Source organism: Choloepus didactylus, chromosome 2 (genome assembly GCF_015220235.1).
Source record: "Choloepus didactylus isolate mChoDid1 chromosome 2, mChoDid1.pri, whole genome shotgun sequence".
In the NCBI taxonomy this organism is placed as follows: domain Eukaryota; kingdom Metazoa; phylum Chordata; class Mammalia; order Pilosa; family Megalonychidae; genus Choloepus; species Choloepus didactylus.
In genome coordinates this window covers 144,796,305-144,818,256 of record NC_051308.1, presented here as the reverse complement: position 1 = coordinate 144,818,256, position 21,952 = coordinate 144,796,305, and the positions used below count along the sequence as shown (strand labels likewise).

Below are 21,952 nucleotides of genomic sequence, written 5' to 3'. Positions count from 1 at the left end.
AAGAGTGAATTAGTATGTTTATCAATTTCGCCAATCTCTTCCTCACCGCTACCCCTAATCAAAGCCTGTTTAATTTCAAGCAGGCAATTTAGCATACAGTGGTCTAAATTCCATCCTGTGTTCATATCTTGAATTGGTTGATTTCGAGGCAGACAGACTTCCTTCTGTATCTCATGCAATTTAGAAACAACAGCAGATTAGTGATTAAATTGGCTGAACAACTTCTGGCTCATATCAATTAATTTCTCCAAGGATTTTTGCTTAAATAAAGCATCTTTTCTACACAGCTACAGGGAATGTCTCAAACAGCCCAACTCTACACACCACTGTCTTTGAATGTCGTCATTTTTAATGTTAGAAGTCCTGTCACAGGAAACAGCTTAGAAACTCTGTGGGGCAATTCATCGTTATCCTACCATATTGATGCAAGTGGAAGAAATAATAGTATCTTTCAATGTTCCAATGAATGCAAGACCCTTTATAAAGAAGAACTCTCACCTTTTCAAAGCACCTGCAACCACTGGGGAACTGTGGGTATTTTAAAGCCAGTCAATAAAGAGCAATATATTTGGAATATACAGAAGCATTCTTCTTCATTTTTAATTCAACATGAATCCTAAACCATGTGCAACTGAAGTGATTTTCCATATGGAAAGAAAACACTCTACCACCCAAGTCTGCACACTGGGTCCTGTAAACAGTATGAGAAGCTAATGGAATGGCCCTTTTTTAGAAACAGGGTTGAGAGGACAACTTTATGGTATTCACCAGCTGCTGATTCATAGAGTTGGACTCTGAAGGAGATGTGGCAAGTTAAAAAGTTGTCTATTAAATATTAAAACCAAAGCTTCTTGCAAATGGGAAAAAAATCACTTTCCTCTTAGAGTTTCCTAAAATGACTAATGGCGTACCTTTACTGTCTCCTCAGCTGTTAACAGCTGACCAACTCAGCCCCAAATTCTTCCTCTCAGATCAGATGTACAAACTCTGACATGAGAGGAATTACATTTAATATTAAGAATATTCAGGCAAAATCAAGGATCCCAAAATTTTTGCTTCATTGTTTGAAAAAGCAGAATTTAATGCAGGCATAGGATTATTATCTAAGTAGAGTATTATTTAAACCTTTGGAAAAATTTCCTTGTATTACATTTTTAGTAGTTTTTAATACTAATGTTTTCAATCACTTCAGAGGGTTTATTAATGCTAAATTATAAACTGAGAGTGTTTTTGACAGTGAGACTTAAGATTTATAAAAACACGGAATCATGCTTTAGATGAGGCTATTTGTGAACAGATTTACATATCAAGCCTTTTCTAGGGGAAAATTATATATATATTTTCCTCTTAGATGTCCACTGGAAAACTTGCATTTTTCAAAAGTTTTGTTACTGATTAAAGTTAAAATCATTTGGCCACAAAAAGAACACAAACTACACTTCTGTGGAATACTGCCTCAAATTTTATGATTCCTGGATTTCTTTAGTATTGTGGTATTAGATTTAATAATCAAAGCACATATCACTCCATTTCCTGTAAGTTACCATTTTTTGACACTGTACAGTTCTTGGACATAATTACTTTGGGTCTCTTGAGTAAGATTAGTAGGCAATTAGTGAAAGATTCCTGGTAGAAGCAGATAGAATGAGACAATGACTACATTACTGAGATCAAATTATATCCACAGGGAATGTGGTGCTCTCTATATTCTATATTCTATCCCATAAAAGTCTAGAATAAAATCTCACTAGTTTGGACAACTTATGTGAAGAGTTCTTTTGAATTAGTGAAAAGTCTAAATTACAGATTATTGGGAAAGAAATGTATTTCTTAGGTATACCCACTGGAAGGAATTGCTAACAATGCTCATTTAAAACATCCCATTCATGCTGGTTTTCATATAAATTTTGACAGAGTACTTGAAAGCTGTGAATTATCTTAAGTATGTTAAACAGTTTCTTGAAATGCATTTATACTAATAATTTGTTTAGTAACACAAGCCTTTTTATATTATAACATAAAGGTGTAGTACAACCTCAAATGAGTAAACACTCCATATTTTAAATTAATTATATCTAAAATCTACAACTTTGTAGTTTTTCAATACTAGTCTCTAGTAAACTTCTATGCCTTTCAGAGATCTGCTACTTTCATTCTAAATTCAAGAATATATTACTGTAATAAAATATTGCCATATTCTGATAGAATAATATTTTCAAATTTGGATAATAGATTTCTATAGTGAACAATAAACCTAAACTTTTTCTTTCAGTCATATATTCACAGAATCCAACTAAAAATCCAAGGGACTCTAAGGACGTCATATCTCCTTCTATAAGAGGTATCCTCCAAACAGCAAGTTAGGCTTTTTGTAGGGAAATAAGAATGTTATGAGGCTTAACCAATATCTACGTAGCTTTGTGAGCCTCTAACAATATTATCTACTGTGTCCATCAAGTAATCATGATACACTACAAAATGCCTTTGGAAAATCAAAGCATATCTGTACTCTATTGAAAGGAATGCAGAGTGGTTCAGGATTTCGGCTCCTATTACCCATTGTCTGGGTTCAAATCCCAGCTCAACCACTTACTAGCCTTGTCTCTGATTTCTCAACTATAAAGTAAGAATATCAGGGAGACCTTCTGTACAAGGTTACTCTGGTAGTTAAATGAGGTGACTGAGGTAAAGCACTTAGCCCAGAGCCTGGTAGTTAGTAGGAGTTGGGTGAAAGTTAGTAATTATTATCTGTTGCCTAGGAATATATCAAGAGAGGAAATTCGGTTCATTTGGCATGAATTGTTCTTACTGAGCTTTTATGCCTTCTCTACTTCTCCAGGCACATAGTCTTAGACAAACAACTTCTGGTTCTGAAGGAAAACTGTTTACTTTTCTATTTTTTACATTTAGCTTTTTACCAGTGAGTTTAGATATTTTCAAGCAGACAGACTTTAACATTCAGATATTTTGTGAATTCACATTTCCCACCATTGGGAAAATCAATGCATTTTCAAAGTTTTGGCACTTCTGAGTGTGATTATTTCTCAAAAATGACCAATATCTCTGTTTTGTTCACATCTTTAAGTTCTTTCATTTCCCTGGCAAGCAATTTGTCTGAGACTGGAGACATGAATTTAAAGTGGCTAACTACTACCTGACTATACTTGCTCATATAGAGATATGACTTCAATTCCATTTAATGATTTTTATTCTTTTTTTCCCAGATTGAAGAAAAGTCCTCTTAGTGGAGAAAATGGAAACAAAATAGGAGTTGAGTAGTTCTACCAAATTTCTGTTTCCTGTAAATATTTTATAATTTTATATTAACTTTTCTAATGAATGGTCCAATCACTACAACTTTCATCTGGCAGTTTTAAAAAGGCAATATTTACTGACAAGATTAAGGCCTTCCAGCATTTAATCTATTCTTTTCTTTACAGTCAAAATGACTACACATTGGCAACCTCCTTACATCATGTATGAAGCATTCATTTCTTTCCAAAGAAAAATACCCTTACTATGAAGATGCACTTACAGATGTCTGTGGTAATGATTAGATTTTTTTTTAATGAACTGGGTTAAGGTTTGAAATACTTTCATACTTTCCTCTTCTAACAGACTGTCTTCAACTTGCAGTGGTTAACAACCACTGCGGAATCAGGTTAAATTGCTTTAACCTACATTCTACACATATTTTGACTTAAATGAAAATGTCAAAAATATTCTCCTATTGGGATTGTGGTCTGCTTTTGAATTGCTGTTTGAATTTCTAAACCTACTACACTGAAATCTCCTCAAAGACAACTTTGGAGCTGTGGACCTCTGTTCCCAACTACTGCCTCTGCCTCATCTCATTCCACCTGGCCCTGGCATTTTACTTCTGGTAAACTCAGTAAATAGGTGGTAGATGAGTATTTAAATAAATTTTCTTTTCTTTGGTCCAAGATTGTGGAGCCAGAGATCCTCCATAGTACAGGCAGGGAGAGTAACCACATAGAGATGTAGGGTAATTTCAGACACCGTCTTAAGTTTTTTGTTTTGTTTTGTTTTGTTTTTGTCTCATGCAGAGCTGCCTATGCTACAGTGTTTGAGTAAAGACTGTATGAATGGCACCTTTGCCTGAGGTAGTAATGAAGACCCTCTGAGGTCCTTGGTAGGTGTATTTCAGGGTTTGCTTGCCGATAAGTATGAATCAGTCATTCCTTGGTGGCTGGACTGTAATAGGCACTAGAAACCCATAGTAGGTTGCTTAATATGGGCAAGTCTAAAGTTCATCCAAATATCCAATGACTGCTGATTTTATAGAAAAGTGAGGTGACTTAACAGAGAAAGAAGACAGTATTCCCATGAACAGATTGGCTGGGCATATGGTTGGAGGCCCTACAGTGGTGAAAGGAAGGCTCAGTGGGAAGAGCAAAGCAGTCCTCAGGAAGCCTATGCAGACCTCAAGATCTGAGCTTCTTCCCATTGTCTGAAGCCTCTTTCTTCTCCATTACTTTCTGGCTCTCTTTATCTCAAACGCTTTCAAGGACATAAGTCAGCAGACCAGAAGAACTAGGTTTATTAAGGAAATTTTTGTGGGGGAAATATATGCATATAAATAAATACATGAATTTATAACCCATACTGAAGTTGATGTAGAAGAACTAAAAGTCAAGTCATAAAAATAAAGGAGTAGACAGGAAGAGGAAGAGATGAGCTTCTGACCTTTGCCAGGAAACAGAATGCTTGTGATGAGAATCAGCCGAGTGGGCAGGCTGGCAATGTGGCCAAGGCTCTTGATGCCAGTGGTAAAGGACCTGAAGAAAGGAGGTAGGTAGCATGCCTGCAAATGTAATGATTCTTTCCGAGTCCACTGAATAAAGGTGAGCAAGCAGGGGTTGTGCTATTACCAGTACAATCGAACACTGCAAGTCATTGGGAGGGAGGTGGAAAGTTCACGCATCCTGTCCGTAAGTTAACAGAATCCTAATTTGTTATATGTCAGTCCTCAATCAAATCAAAAGCATCGGAACTAATAGCAGGAAAGCATAGCAGCCAAGTGTGCTGGGCCTACGAGCACACAAACCTGGGCTACAATGCTGCCTCTTTCTTACTCTTGTACAAACTTAGAAAACTTTCTTAATCCCCCTGAGCCTTACATTTTTCCAACAGAAAAAAGAATAGTGATTCCTTCCTTATATGGATGATTGCAAGGATTAAATTAGATAACATAAAAAGTTCTCAAATCAATGTTACTTAACAACCAATTGAAGGTACTTTAATAACATAAAAAGTTCTCAAATCAATGTTACTTAACAACCAATTGAAGGTACTTTATTTTTATCATCATCAGCATCATCATCATTCATTCATTCTACTTTTCACTGGGAAAATAACCGAGTACTCATGAACTGACTCTGACAGCTTTGTCCACATTATAAGATGAACACATACACCACTGAATGGTAGAATCAGATTTTAGCCTGGTTGTGCATACAATGGCCTATAGAATAACAAGACTGCTCCTAATGACAAGACATGGAATGTAAGACCCTGTAAGATAAAGTTCATTGGAACAAAGGAATTCTTGAAGCAGAAATTGTTAGTGTCTATAGAAGATAGAAGAAAATTATTAAATATGTTGTTTATGACCACGAGACAAAGGAAAATAATTAAGAAATTGGGGTGAAAGTGGATTCTGTGTCCCATGGAATTTGAAGCACCCTCTTTTTCACAATCAGTAGGCAGATGAAGTCATTTTTCTTCATAGCCTTTATGGTCTCTAGTCATGGGAGAGGTGGAGATGCATATTTTGTAAATTTCAAAATAGAAATAGTGATGAGTAAAAAATATTTCTTAGCCTGGTTAACAGTTATTTTTAGCTTTCAAGTAATAAAATGCTTGAAACTCACTGTATTAGGTTCTGTTGAGCCTAGGAATGTTGAAAAGAGGAGGAAAGTACATAATTTGATACAGAGATATAGATCTGATTTCTATGTGTGGAAATTCATATAAATTTGTTTTTGTCACACTGATTTTGATAACCTGCCATAAAACTTTTGTTAATGCTAAGAGGAAAGACATAGCTTATGCTATAAATTCACTTAGATATCTCTGCCTTACAAATTAAATTTATCACTTCATTACCCCTTTCTGGCAGTTGGAAGTTGTTGACTTTAATGGAAGGTGCCAGGGTTGCTAATAGAATCATCTTGTCACGGATGAAGTAAACGTAGAAGCAAAACCCACAAATATTTGATGGGATTTATGATAAAAGACAACAACACCCCAAAACACAAACTAATAGTGAAGCCTGTACCCTATCACCAGATGGAATTAATTATCTAAGAGATTTGTAAGTCTTTTTCCACTATAAATAAAAAAAAGTATTAATAATCACAAGTGATCACTTAGCCACAGCCATTGCCTATAGTTAGGAATTAATGAGGACATTTACATAAAGTTTATACTGCTTTCATCCCTCAAGATTCAGTTCATCTGTCCCCTCCCAGTTGCTCTTGATCCCCCAGGCTGAGATGGACACTTATTCTTTTCTGCTTCTACTATGCTGATATCACAATAGCACTTATGTTGAGAGGAGGTGTAGCAAAGCAGTAAGGACACAATTTTTGCAATAGATAAAATTGGGTTTGCATCCTGCTCCTAACACTAAATAACTGAACTTCTTTAAAAGCCTCAGTTTCCACCTGTGCAAAATGGGGACAAGTACATATGTAAATGTATATACAATTACGTAATGAATTAAAATAATTTATTATTACTATCTTGTTTTCTTGCAATTCACTGTCCTTTGATGATAAGAGGTTTGTCTTGCACATCACTCAATCTCAGTTATCTATCACAGTGCCTGGCATGTAGCAGATATTCAAAATTTGTTGAATGAATCCATATATGAGCAAACGATTAAAATCCAAACTCAAATTAAAGTTTATGAGCTGGACAGAGAGAAATAAAATAAATTCTAATTAATAGCAAGAATAAAATCTGTCACAAAAATTATGTCCATCCAGAAAAGATGTGTGATACTTGTTTCAGGTCATAATTTTCTGAGTAATGGATCTTAGATAGTTGGAAGTACAAAGGTAGAGACTTGACAGTTTTTGAAAATACAGTTTTTGATGCTACAAGTTTGCAATAGTGATGTCCCACAAACTGCACCAGCCTGAGTGAATGGAAATTTAACTTAAAGTGTTTGGTCTCTAGTTCTAAGAATGTTATAATTTTATTATCCGCTAATAATAATGCTATTACAAGGTAAAATGCCAATGCATGTATTAGAGCATAAGAATCATATTTGGCTTAAAATTTCCATGCAAAATTTCCCACTGGGTTTGTTTTTGTAAGAGTGGGTAGGACATAAAGGCAAAAGAGCCCAGCCCTGCATGTAACACTCTATCAGCAATCAATTTAAGGTTCTGTTCTGGGAGCTTTGGCCTCAGGCAAGGCCAGCTTTTGTTAGCAGAGGCTGCAGGCACTGGCTGATACTACAAAGCAAAGATAGTTGAAGGCCTACCAAAGGACCTAATCAAATTTCCCATCCTTAAGAAGAAGTTTCTCATTTGAATTGTGATGCCACATCTACTACCTGCCCCACTCCTCGCGGACCCAGATGTACCCCTTCTCCATTTGTAAACCCTAGCCTGCCTCCCTGATGAGCAGGGCTTAAAGTATTCCAGTTCCACAATCAGCTGCTGGCAAGTTGGCAGAGGGGAATATATTTGTTTATGCCCCTAGCCATCCATTTTCCTTAAGCTGGTTTCCAGCCAAGATTTTTATCTAAGTACCAGTTATTTTTTTCCAGTGGTTAACTTCATGAGGTTTTTTAGTTCCCAAAGGTTACCTGATTAAAAGTAATTTGGACACACAAAAAATCTTTAGTAATTCTAATATAATATGTCTTATTTTGTCCCTAGATATATTACTGAATGCTTGTCCTCTAGTTTCGTTCAGAGTTAGTTGTTTATTTTTAGATTAACTTAATGTACTTATATACATTTACACACAGTAAAATGCACAAATTCTAACTATAGGGATTGAGGAGTTTAGACAAATATTCATACCCATGAAACTATCGCTCTTAAGCAAGATACAGGACATTTTCATCATCCCAGAGAATTCCTGTACCTCCTTCCAGTAAATCCATACCTATCCTGTTCTGATTTCTAATACCACAGATTAGTTTTCCTTATTTAGTAAGTAGTCTTCTGTGTCTGGCTTCTTTCCCTGAACAAATATTTTTGAGATTTATCCATCTCAAACATTTATAGACATAATTTCTCTTAGGTTAATACCTAGGAGTGGAATTGTTGGGTCTAATAAGAAATTGCCAGAGCAATTTCCCAAGTGTTGTGCCATTTTATACTCCCATTAGCAAAGTATGAGAGTTAATTGGCATCTTGCTGTGGTTTTTGGCAGTGTTTTCTAATTTCACCTAAGCATTTTTCTCTGTTTTTCCTTACCCAGGCTTAGCAGTTCTTACCCAGCGTTGTCTTTACTAAAGAAAGCATTATTCCTAATTGTTGACCAGGCTACGTAAACAATGGTGATGTACCAACTGTGTGACAGAATATAAACTGATGATGACAAAAGATTTCCTTGACCCTCTTTTGGGTTTCCAGAAGAGGTAGAACAAAGTATCATCAGCACAGCATCAGTAAGCTTATCAGAATCTTGGAAAATTAATTCAACAGAGGACTGTTCCATTTTGGTTCCAAAGTTATAAAGAAGGAAAAATAGCAAGGGAGACGATCTATAGAATTTCTGTCCTTCAACTCTACTTTCTTTCCTTATTCAACTGCCTTCTCTAGGCTTTGACTCCTACCTAAACCAGTTAATGCATTCTTCTTAGCTTAGGAAAATCATTTCTGAAGCCCATTAGAATCAAGCACATCTCTTATTAATTGATTCAAAAATGAAAAAAAAATATATTCATATAATTTAGGCCTAATAACTTTTTAAATAGTGCAAATCAATTGAACTGTCCTTTCATGTTGCTTCTTTCAACAGCTGAATATTCTATATGGCATTTCACAGAAATAGGATTTGATTTGAGAACATCTGCAGCAGTCTGGAACACATTTTCCCCTGTACTTGACTTTTAGCTCATTATAGCTCTCAGATGTTCTCTCAGCAATCCTGTGACATATTGGAGTGTTACTGAACAAACATCAGTGAAGCCTATGTCTTGAGTAGTGTCAATCTCAGTTGAAAATGTTTCAGCTTTCCTAGTATCAACACTAGAAGAATTTAATTAACCCACTGAAACTTTCAAAATGATAGTTAATGCGTGTAAGAAATGAGAAATCAGGGAAGTGGGGGGAGAGTGGATAAGTGCTTAACCTACCACATGCTGATGCTTGCCACTGTCAGCTGGCGCTTAGGCAGACCATGAAAGCCTTGCTGCTCCATGCAGCCTCCCACATCCTGCAATGAAACCTCTGGCTTGCTCTTTTGCCCCTATGGAAATGGAGAAGGTGGAGGTGGCAGCTATTGCGGTCACATTCCCTTGGTCCCCACACAAGGTCAGCTTCCAGCCTCTAATCAGCTGTCCTCCAGCTGCTCTCATGTTTTTAGTGGGTGGGGCTGGGAGACCAAGGTCAGAAAAGAGCTGTCAGCGGTGACAGGGTTTTTTGCCCACTGCTGCTATTACATTAAGGAAGCAGCTGGTGAGATAATGTATGCCAAAGTGCTTTGTAAATTATAAAGTGCTTATGTAATTGTCAGAGATAATCACTACTGTTGTTTTATTCCTAGGTCACAGAAAGTGCACTGAACTGGGCTCTTGGGTGGCAAAGTCTATGAGGAAGCTGAATAGATGGGTGTGTAGAGTTTCGTGAGAGTACAGATTTGGAAGATAGCAACATGGATGGTAAAATTGACTTCATGGGTTAGATGAGCATGTACAGTAACATTAAAGTCACAGACAAGGGAATATCAGCATTTAAGGGGAAAGAAAAAAGGGAGGTCCTAGAGGATTAAGTTCAAGATGAAGGTCCTCTTAACACACAGAAGTATTTACTTCCAGGCCTTTGCCTTGGCATGAGACATTCTTCCCACTCCTCCCAGACTTTACATTTCAGATTATTCTGGAAAGCATTCTCCAACTCCCCTCCATTTCCAGTACCCTGAGCATACCTTTATCATTGCAATAATCACACTATGTTATAAATAGTTCTTTAATTTTTCTAATATCCACACTGGTCTGTTATCCTTTTGAGGGCAGAACTACGCTATTATTAATCTTGCATCTATAATGCTTGGTACATACTAGGCCCTAACAATTCCAAGTAAGGGAGAGACCAGGAGAAAAGAGGGTTTAAAAAACAAGGAAGGGATTTTCAGAATGAGGGACTTATCAATTGTTGAATGTAAAACAGACTAAGTAAAATGAAGACTGGACAATTTCTACTGGATTTGGCAATTACCAAATCTTTGGTAACTTTAGCAAGAGCAGTTTTATTGACTTTTGGGGAATGCGGGTAGAAATCTGACTTTGCTTGAGTGAAGACAGAAAAACAAGTAAGGAACTAGAGACGGAGAGTAAAGACAATTTTTTCTAGAACCTGAACCATGATGAAGGGAAGAAGAAATTCAGACAGTTATTTATTTTTCTTAACAACTCCATGAATTATGTATTATTATCCCAAGTTTTGGATGAGGAAACGGGAGCTGAGAGTAATACATAAGTTGCCCAAGGCCATACCGCTAACAAGACAGAAGCCGTAAGTAAGACACACACTCTGCTGGATTTCTTCAGTTGGATCTGGCCAATTGTTGAATATCTTTCTAAAATCAGGCACAATGGGAGAATAAATATTGTTAGATGGATGGTATAGAAAGAAAAGCTATCTGATAGTCAAGGGTGCTTTGCCATGTGGTCAGGCACAGTTAGAATGAGGTGATGGGAAGCTACACTATGGCACTTGCTGCCAGCAGGTGGGAAGAGGTGCAGAAAGGGAGGTGACCACTACTAAACATGTGCTCTTCCATTTCACAGTTTTTACAGGGCTGCAGAGCCATGAACCACTCTGGCAACAGCTATAAGTTATCTTGATGCTGCATTAATCCTCATAGGCAGATTATACTATGGTAATGATCAACCCAGAAATCTCAGTGGCTTTATACCATAAAAGTGCATCTCTCAGTCATAGTCCACTGTGTCTGTGGCTGTCCTATAGTTAGTGTTTCAGCAATCTAGGCCATCCATTTCATGTTACCACCATCTCAACCTGAGACTTTGGTGTTTGCCATGGCAAAGGAAGGGAGTATGGTGGATTTAGTACCAGCTCTTAAATGCTTCCAGGTGTCACGTATCAAATTTCACTCACATTTCATTGACTAAACCCAGTTGCCTAGTCATATGGAACATCATAGGGACAGGGAGGGTTGCTTCTCCCATATATACAGAAAGGGTCAAAGAACAGGAAATATTAGTGAGCACTAGCAACGTCTACCTCAAATGCCAAGAGCACTAAAAGAGTAGATGGTCTTGCAGACTGTCTTATATCCAAATGAAGACTGTACATAGTACTACTGGAATAATAATCCTATTTTCTTAGGAGGCCTGGATTACCATAAAGGTCATAGTAGCAAGACTTGCATTAGTTTCACTTGGGAACTACATTAAATGGCAAGAAAGTTTTGGTAATATTAGGGTCTCAAAGATGACCAAAGTGATAACTCTGAAATAATGAGTGACCTTCTACAACTCAGTTGGACTGGACATATGCAGAGAATAACCACCAGTAGTGGATCTAGAGAAGCTTCTATCGGTTGGGATGAAATGGAATAAAACTGATATAAGGGAAGACAAGCAAAATGCTTTAAACATGTATAGCAACACATCTTCAAAAGGCACGGTCTTGACATGGTTTTCTGGGAACAGTCCACAGCAGACCAGCCAGCCTGGGAACTAAAGCTTCGGGGCGACTTCCAGTCTAAGAGGCAGCTTCACACACAGTGCCTGAAGCTGCAAATCAAAGATTCTCTGTGCAGCATAGTCACGTTCTTAGTGCTGGTTGTGGTCTCATCTTCTCAGACACATTTCTAGGGGTCAGCTGAGACTATAAAGCATAGAACTATCAAAGGGTTATAGATTTATGACACTAATAAGATTGCTTTCTAAGATCTACACAGCATAAAACAGACTAGCTATTTGGGAATTAGGTGGTTAACTTGATCATTATGGGTAACCAAACCGAGTAATCAAATCTCTAAGGACAAGAGGAAAGAGGATGGATATTTCATTTGGACATTTAAATTGATTTGGTTAACTGTGAGACTGCTGATTATTTAGTGAAATTGAAGATATCCTGGGCTATTCTTCCTAAGCTTCCATGGTTTTGGTAAAGCTGTTCAATAGCAGTTATGATCCACGGTATTTGGAAGCTAAAAAAAAAAATCTAGTTTTGTTTTGATTTTTTTTTTCTTTTTTTTTTGTAAATCAAATCTTTCCTTTTTATTTTGGTAATAGGCATTTAATTTTTTCTCAAATCATAGATTAGGACAAATTGGCTTAAAGCTTAATGTAATTAAAACGTCTGTTGACTCTTTATATTATCAAAATGACTCCTTTGGCTCCTATAATTACCAGAAAATTATATCTTTAATCTAATACTCCTTTATTCAAGTGGGCAGATGGGCTCAAATGGAGATATAACAAATATATATTTGTTTCTCAGGAAGACTCTCAAGGGTATAGCTTAGAATAACAGAGAGATATTTTGCCTGACTCCATAAAATCAGAATTAGGAAAAAAGCTAATTGGTTGCAATAAATGCTCACTGATATTGTAGATTTCATGGGGAAAAGGGTAGGGGATGAGTTCAAGGCTAGGATTTGAATTCAAATTGTGATTTACATGCTTATAGTAATGGTTTCATTTTTATTCTCAATCCTCCCCCGGAACAAGAAAAAAAACTTATCTTTTTTCCTAGCTTAAAAGGAACATCTGAATTAATGTAAGTTGTGTTGAAGATGAAAAGCACTTTTACACAAGTTCTAAGTATATAGTTAATATTAATAAGGTGCATTCTGATTAAAGTAGTTATATTTGATGAAGTATGAGGAATTACACTTAACCACTAACTTTCATGAAAGTGACAAAGGAAATAATTACATTTGTGCTTGGCAATTAGATATCAATTTTATATGGTGAGGAGAAATGGGGAATCAGAATATTTAAAATCTGATGGGCAAAGGAAAAGAAGTGATGGGAGGCTGACAAAATGATGAAATTGTTGTATGGCTTGCATTTTATTTCAGGTATGCAATGATGGACTGAAATGAGGCAACTTCAATGGTTGCAAATTCAGAAGCTCAGTTGCTGCCCAAATTCCTAGACTATGAGTCCTGTAAGTGCTTTGTACTAAGACAGGGAAGTGGAAAGCCATGTGCCTTAACATCTTGTCCTATGCCCACACAGGCATTGATCACACTCCTTGGCTGAGCTTGGCTTTGCATCATAATCTGCCTTACACATTGTTCCAGGAAGCTGCTGCCAACTGATCAGAGTTGCCCTATGAGAGGAAACAATTTACCCCTTGGATGAGAAAAACCAACCTGGCAAGACTTAGAGGGGCACACACAATTTTGGATTACAAGCAAGGCCAAGATACTTCTCTCCTTAATAGGAGGGGCTCCAACCAGCCTCTATCCTAACAGTTTATGTAAAATTCTGAGATTGTTATTACCTCTGATTTGGCAACATCAGTGGCACTCTCCCTACTGTCTGTTTTAGGACCAATCAATCACCACTTATGCCTGATTACTGCCCATATTGGAAATGAACTAATTGATTTCCCTTTTACCTGGAAAGCAAACCCTTCTCTGAAAAGGGGTGCTTCAAAAGACAAAGATGCTAGCTTTTTACCAGGTAACACAAGACTAAGTTAATAAGATCACGTTATCAGTAGAAGAACTTATGAAAACAATGTGTAAGTATCACTTAGAAAATCTATATACAAAAAAAAATACTGAAAAAGTCAACCCATAAATTACTGCTCAAATTTTTTATATTTACCCAAATATTACCCATATTTATAAATATATCTACTATTTTCCAGTATTTGAATGTATAATGTGTTGGAAATAACTATAATGATAACCTCCATGTATTGAGTGTCTACTACATGCTATACACTTCAAGAATATGACTGCTAATTCTCATGAAGCATCTGTGAAATAGGTATCTCAATTTGCCATTACAGTAATGAAAGGTTGTGGGGTTCAAGTAGCTGGCCCAAGTTCACCTATTAGTAGGAGACTGAGCCTGGATTCATACCCCTGCCTCCTGGACTCCAAACACTGTGCTCTTTTTACTACAGTACCTTGAATTCTCTGCGGATCATCACATTCTGATGAGATGATCAGAAGCTCAGAACTACAAGATGGGTTATCAAATCTTATGTAAGATCCAATAGTGTTTGCTTCTAAGCAGGAATAATCACCATTTACAAAACAGGTGTCTGCATTATTCTTAAGGGATGCTTGCCATCCCAGCATTCAACCTAATATTCTATCCAAACCATCTGATGTTATTACAGATATAAATAAAGTCCCCATAATGTCTATGCTGTAGACTCTGATTTGGTTATTTTGGAAGGTTTGAACTTCCAGGGATCGGTGCTTTGCTTTTTTGCCATGCCCTATGAAATGAACTAAAACAATAAAAAATGTGTAGCCTCATGCAATCTGGCCACAGTCATAGAAAGTGACCTCAATAATAATGCTTTTTATTTCAATCATTATACAAGTAACTGACAGAGATGCAAAATATCATCTGGAACTTTTCTAACAATATGATGTAACCATCTGGCAGCTCCAGGGAGAATAACTGGCGGGACAATGCTGCAAAGGGAGAAGATAACATAAGCAAGGACTACAGAGCCATAAAAGAAACTAGAAAGAAATAGTTGTCATTTCCCTTCCTCTTCCCCTTTTTCTGGCCTAGCTGTGCAAGTAGTCCTTAGAGAAAAGAGCAGGTCCTCTGCAATGGGTTATTATTATTGTAAAATTTCATATGCTCATTAATAAGTTTAAATTATTTCAAAATATTTCAGTTTATATTTTAAAAGCATTGTATACATTTATTTTCATCACAAGTTCTTTGCCAGATATATGAATATTTTCTCCCATTCTGTGACTTGAGTTTTCATTTTCTTAGCTGTGTCTTCCGGCGAGCAGAAGTTTAAGATTTCGATGCAGTGCAACTTATCAATTATTTTTCTTTTATGATTAGTCCATTTTGTGTCCTAAGAAATTTTTTCTTACACAAAGGTAATAAAGATACTTACCTAAGTTTTATTCCAAAATTGTAGCTTATACTTTTAGGTTTATGATCTACTTTAACTTACTTTTATGTCTAGTACAAGGTAGGTTTAAGATTCTTTTTTTTTTTATTATTTTATTTTTTCATATAGGTATCCATTAATTCCAGCACAATCTGTTGAAAGTACATCCCTTTCTCTATTGGATTGCCTTGGCACCTTTGTCAAAAATCAATTGAGTGTGTATGTGTGGGTCTATTTCTGGATTCTTTATTCTGTTCCATTGATCTATTTGTCTATCTTGACACCAAAACACACTTGCTTGACTACTGCAGATTTATAGAAAGTCTTGAAGGCAGGTAGTACAAATCCTCCAACTTTGTTCTTCTTTTTCAAGAGTGTTTTTGCTATTCTAGCTCCTTTGAGTTCTGATGTAAATTTTAGAATCAGCTTGTCAACTTCTACAAAGGCATGTTGCAATTTTGATTGGGATCATGATGAATCTACAGATCCAACTGGAGAGAATTTATTCCTAACACATCTCTCCATTGATTTTAGTCTTCTTAAAATTTTCTCAACAATCTTTTGTAGTTTTCAATATGCAGGTATTGCACATATTTTAATTTGTTCCTAATGGTTTTAAGATGCTATTGTAAATGGTATTTTTATATTTAATTTTCTGATTGCTCACTGTTGCAATTACTCATAGAGATATACAACCCACTTTTGTACATTGTCCTGGTATCATGAAACTTTGCCAAGTTCACTTATTGATTTGTATAGTGTTTTTATAGGTTCTTTAGGATGTTCCAGATACACAATCTTATCTGTAAATAAAGACAATTGTAATTTTTCCTTTCCAATATGGGCGACTGTTATTTCTTTTTGTGTTCTTATTGCACTGATTAGGACCTCCAGTACAATACTGAATAGAGGTAGTGAGAATGGACATTCTTACCTTGTTTTTGATTTTAAGAGATATAATTTATTGTTTCACCAATATGAACATGAATAATGTTCAACCTCATCAGTTATCAGAGAGATGAATATTAAAATCATAACAAAAAACAAAGACATATATTAGATTGACTAAAATTAAAAAGACTGAGAATACTAAATACTGGCTAAAATGCAGAGGATCAAACCATGCCTGTACAGTTGATAGGAGTGTAAACTCACACAATCACTTTAGAAATGTCTGGCAGTTTCTTAGGAAGCTAGATATACATATACCTTACAATGCTGAAATTATACTTCTGCATATTAGCCAAGTGAAAGAAAACGTACCTACAAAAAGAGTTATACAAGAATGCTTACAGAAGATTTATTTATAATATCTATAAAGTAAAAAGAACCTTTATGTCCAAAAACAGTTTGGAATGGGTAAACAAATTGTGGTAAATTCATGAAGTGGAATATTATTTACCAATAAAGAAGTGTACTACTATTATACACAACATGCATGAATCTCCAAAATTTTGTGCTGAGTAGAAGTAGCCACACAGAAAAACATAATTCTTTGGGGTTCCATTTATATGAAGCTAAAGAACACGAAAAAAATTAATCTATGATAACGGAAATCAGAATAGCTGTTGCTTCTAGTGGTGGTCATTGTGGGGGAATGACTGGGAAGGTGCCCAAGGGAATCTTCTGAAGTGTTGGAATCAGTCTCTATCTTGATAGAGGTGAGGGTTTCACGGGAGTACGCATTTATCAAAACTCATCAAATGGTTCATTTAAGAACTGTGCATTTTTTCTCTCTGTCAATTCCACCTCAATTTGGAAAAATTGAAAGCATGATAACTCCACTTGAGGACAAATAGCATGGAAGATACAAAACTTTTAAAATTGTGACAAATAGGAAATACCACTGTCCTCTTTAGAGACTGCTATTTTCAGGTTTGGTTTTTTTTTTTTTTTTTACAGTCATGCTGCTTAAATTACATATTCCTTTTGGACACTTCTTTGTTCTCAGTGTCAGATAACATGGCAGAAACAAACAGATAGTTAGACAACCATATATAAAATGACAATAACCATATATCAGCAGTTTTACGAAATAATGTTACTTTTGGAATTAAAAATCATAAGAATGGTGCATCTGGCCATGTGGATGCACCAATTTTGGTTCCTAGCATCAAAACAAAGCCGTCTTTGTTTCTGGAGTTTCGATACAAGCACCATGACAGCTTTTCTGATTTTATCCTAATGAATGCTTTTTAATGAGCACAGATTATGTTCACTTATTAACATCACTGATATGTATTTCATCATGTTTTAATACCTACTGAAAGTAATTTGGCACGTTTACTGTTTTCTTCTAAAATGACTGCTATTTCTGAAACTGCATAGCTGGAATTTTAATTATAAATTGGCTTTCTTTTATCCTCCTAAATAAGGATGCCACAGATATTTTGTGCAATTTAATTTCCTAAACATGTAGCATTTTGCTAGGTGCTTGGAAAAAAACCACATAAATAAGACATGCTCTCTGGTTTCCAGATGCTTATAATGAGCTGTAGTGACAGAAAAGAGGACATACAACTATAGATAAAGTGATAAGGGCAATATTAGTTGCACGTACAAAGGACCATAGGAGAACTAAGAAAGGAGTGGGTAAACTTTCCTGGAGGAAGAAGATGAGGGTAATAGAAGATTTTACAAAGGATGTGACATTTAAAATAGATTTAAAAATGAATGATGGTGATTGATTAATATATTCACTCAGCAATTCACATACCATGCTTGCTCCTACATGGTAGACACAAACAGGCACTGGCACACTGTGCATGATCTAGAGTCTCAAGAAGCTTATAATCTAGGTATATTTTTCCATGTCAAAAAGGACTGCAGGCTGTTCACTTACTTGTATACCTCACTCTTTCCTCTCTGGATTCTTCCCATCTTTTTTTTTTACTAGATTTGACTCATACACAAAGAGGGACTTTCAGTACAAAAGTTGTTTTCTTCTTTTTACACTAGTTTCTTTTCCAGTGTAATGGAAAAAGTTATGGCTTGATAAGTGAAGTGACTACTAATTCTAAATGCTACCACTTAGCTGTGTTCTTAGAACTGTTATTCATTCATTCATTCATTCAATTATTCAACCAATATATTTTAACACTTTTCTATGTACCAATTTGTATCCAAGGAGTTGGGATGCAAAGGTGAATGGCAAACTAGCTTACTGTCTAGAAGAGGAAGCAGAGATATAACAATTCAAATGCTGTGTGGTATTTGTTGCAAATGAGGTTGAAGAAAGGAAGGAGAAATCGATTCTGGTTTTAGAAGTCAGAGAATAATTAAAAAAGAAGGTGATGCTTGAGAATTTCTTTTAAATGAGCTGGAAAGATAATCCAGCTGTAGAGAACAGTATGTGAAAAGGCACATAGACCCCAAGCAATAAATGGTTTGGGGCCTATGCTTTTTCCTTTTCAGGGTTCTTGTTTAGGAGTCCTGCTTGCTTGTCAAGCACAGAATAGTGAAGACGTCTTCTATGCTTTCCTAATTGCAAAACCTTCTATTCTAATATTGCTGTGTCCAATTTCTTTCATGTTTCCCAAAGCAATAACTTCAACACAATTCTTATTTCCCAAAACACAAAAATGCCAAATACTAATATTTTACTTTAATATCACTAATATCACAATATCATTTTACTCCAGCTCTATAGCTGAATTTCTGGATTAAGATACTTTTGCAGTTATTTTCTCATTTAGGTATTCCTCACAATCTTTATCTAAAATCCATTGGTCCAGATATCTTTCAGAATTCAAATTTTTTTTTCAATTTTAGAAAACTGATATTGTACATATACCATATTTTATATAACCCCACCAGCAAGGTGTGGGGTAGCACCTTGCAATCAAATGCTTTACTATCTCTGCAGCCAACATTTAACTGTTCACTCTAAGAGGTATAAGTAAAGATTATTAATAGCCTCACATCAGTTCAGGCCAGGTTTGCTGTCAAATGAGTTATGTGAAAACATTTGGTTTCAGCACTTTTTGGATTTCAGAACTGTTGATGAGGGATTGTGGATGAGTATTCTGAGAATTTTCATTTTACGGTTTTAGAAACAGGTTTAGAGAGATTAAAGAACTTATCCAAATTTACAGAGCTAATGAAGCATAACACAATCTGACTCTTACTCTTAAGTTTGCTAGTAACCCTTAGTAAGTTACTGCATGGCAACCCATATGCAGCAAGCAATCATTTCATTTCACTTCATATTTACATGCAAGGTTCTCACCAGGGTGAAAGTGAATTAAGGTAACTGAGTTTAAAATAACAGGTTGTTTTGCAATCAGAGCCATTCCTTCCTGATGACACAATAAATACCCTTCTGCCTCCTTATCTTCACAGGTTTCTTCATCATTGACTGTGCAGATTTTGGGTATCATGTCTTTGATAGAAAAGTGTCTCTGTCCTCACAATTCTTTTTGTTTTTATACTTTTGAACCAACTGCTCCACGAATTCCCTGCCTCTGGTTCCTCACTGGGTATTTTCAATCTTGGCCATTCAGAACCCAGTGTGATGCTTCTCTGGACTTCCTACCAAGCCTCTTGGATATTTTCATTACTCTTCCAGCTCCAAATCATCCATTGCTAGTGTTTTCCGTCAAGTGAAGCTTGTGTTCTGCTCCCTGTTAACTTCTCAACTTCTGACTTTTCTACTGCTAGTCTCTCTTCATTCCTTTTAGCAGTGTGATCTCAGGATCCCTGCATCAGAGGGAGGTAAAAAATGCAGATTCCTGGACCTACCACTGATTCACTGAATCAGAATCTCTGGGGATGGAGCCTGGGAATCTACATTTTAAACAAGCATGCCACATGGTTCTTAAGTACCAAAAGTTAAGAACAGCAGCCATCTATGGTATGACAAAACTGGTGATTGCTTTTCCCATACCATGGGATTTGCTCTCACTCCTGTAGGCACAGATTTTACCTACTTGCATCACAAGACTTAAACAAACTACAGATGCTGGACATTCTTGTTCTTTCAAATCCACCTGAAGAAACATTGCTTAGGAAGTCTAGTCAATTAATAAGTGAGGTGAGCATTAGAGGGAGTATATTAAATATATTAGTTACTTCAAAGATAACATGAGTAATTGACCAAATCCCCATTTCCACATCCAAAGACTCATTTTCTCTCCATGTTCAAACATTGCATTGTAATTGGTTTCTTCTAAATATCTACTCTAATTTATTCTAGCCTGACCTATGAGTAAAAGATTAAGTAGACTAACAATTGTCCTTTCCAAACAAATCTGTCCTGTCTAAAGAAGCCAGTCACTTCTAGAGTCTTTCTGAAAAGGCTGCATATCTTCTCATTTTCCCAATAGCAAGAAAACACTGTAAGGAGAAGTATCCTATTCTTTAGCTAATGAGAGCATAATATGAGTTGTTTGCAGAAACACACACACAGGCACACAACAATGACACTAAGAAGAAACAATTAGGAAGCCACCTGTACCTCAGGTCCAGAGTGCATTGATTCAGTATTAGGGATATTAACATGAAGGGGATATTCATCTATTGTTTTAGTCATGTCAGCCCACACTAGAGAATCCAGGAGCACAAATCTATTACCAGACCATCTGTTCATTCCTGAACTTGGTGTTGAGCAATGAATCACTAATATAATCACATAGACAGAATCTTTTTTTTTTTTTAACAAATGATAATGCTGAAAATTACACTTGTGGTTTTGATGAAGGCTGGGCTCACCGCACAAACTAAAGACAGTCTGAATCCAGATGCACAGTATCAGAAAATCAATTTCCATTTATGTCACTGACACCAGTGTCTCCATGATTATGCATCTTTTATTTGAATATAAGGTTCTTTTTAGTATGAAATGTTTTAAATGAGTGTGAAAGTCTTTTAAAAAAAAATGGTACAGTGTAATACAACTACTTACATTTTAGTTCACAAGGTAACAACCCAAATTTGAAACAGAGCCTTTATAGATGGTCATAAATTATCATATCAGAAACAATGTCCTTGATATATTTACATTGAATGAGTTTAGCCATTTGTGAAATTTTTAGTTATGAAAAACCTTAGGCTATTGATAGTCATGGATAGAGGCAAGAATACTCACTGGCTAAATACTGCAGACTCAGTTTATGATAATATGATTAGTTACACTAATAATGCTGCTTAGGCACAATCTTGCTAATTACAATATTATAAATATTAATGTCCCCCAGCCTTTCTGTTTGATTGCCACTCATGGAGTCATTCATTCATCATGATATTTTCCTGGAACCCACACTAAAAAAGATTTTCTTTCTTTCTCCCTTTTGTTTTTCATTACTGGACTTATAGTCATACACATTATTCTTCAAGCAGCCTTTATTTTTTGACTATTAGGAAAAAGACAGTGTTATTTTCCACTAAAACTAGTCTACTGTAAGTCAATTTTATGATGTTTCTCTTATTCTTTCTGAGTCCCTAACCAAGTCATCCAAGGCAGAGTACCTAGGGTTTTCGTTTTCTATTCTTTTCATGTGACCCGTTTCAAGTTAAGATTCATTTGAATTATTAAATGCTTCCTTAAAGAATCTTTTTATACTGCCTCTCTTTTTTTTTAAGTTAATTATTGATGTAGTGACAAGCTGAAAAGACTAAGAATTATAATTTTTCCTCCCCTCGTTCAGGACTCAAGAAATGTC

At 35.9% G+C, this 21,952-nt stretch overlaps 1 protein-coding gene across 3 annotated transcripts in view; it reads right to left on the bottom strand.

Annotated features, from left to right (window-relative positions):
- The window catches only part of DPYD (dihydropyrimidine dehydrogenase), a 943,583-nt gene that overhangs the window by 81,817 nt on the left and 839,814 nt on the right, over positions 1–21,952 (bottom strand). The window lies entirely within an intron of this gene.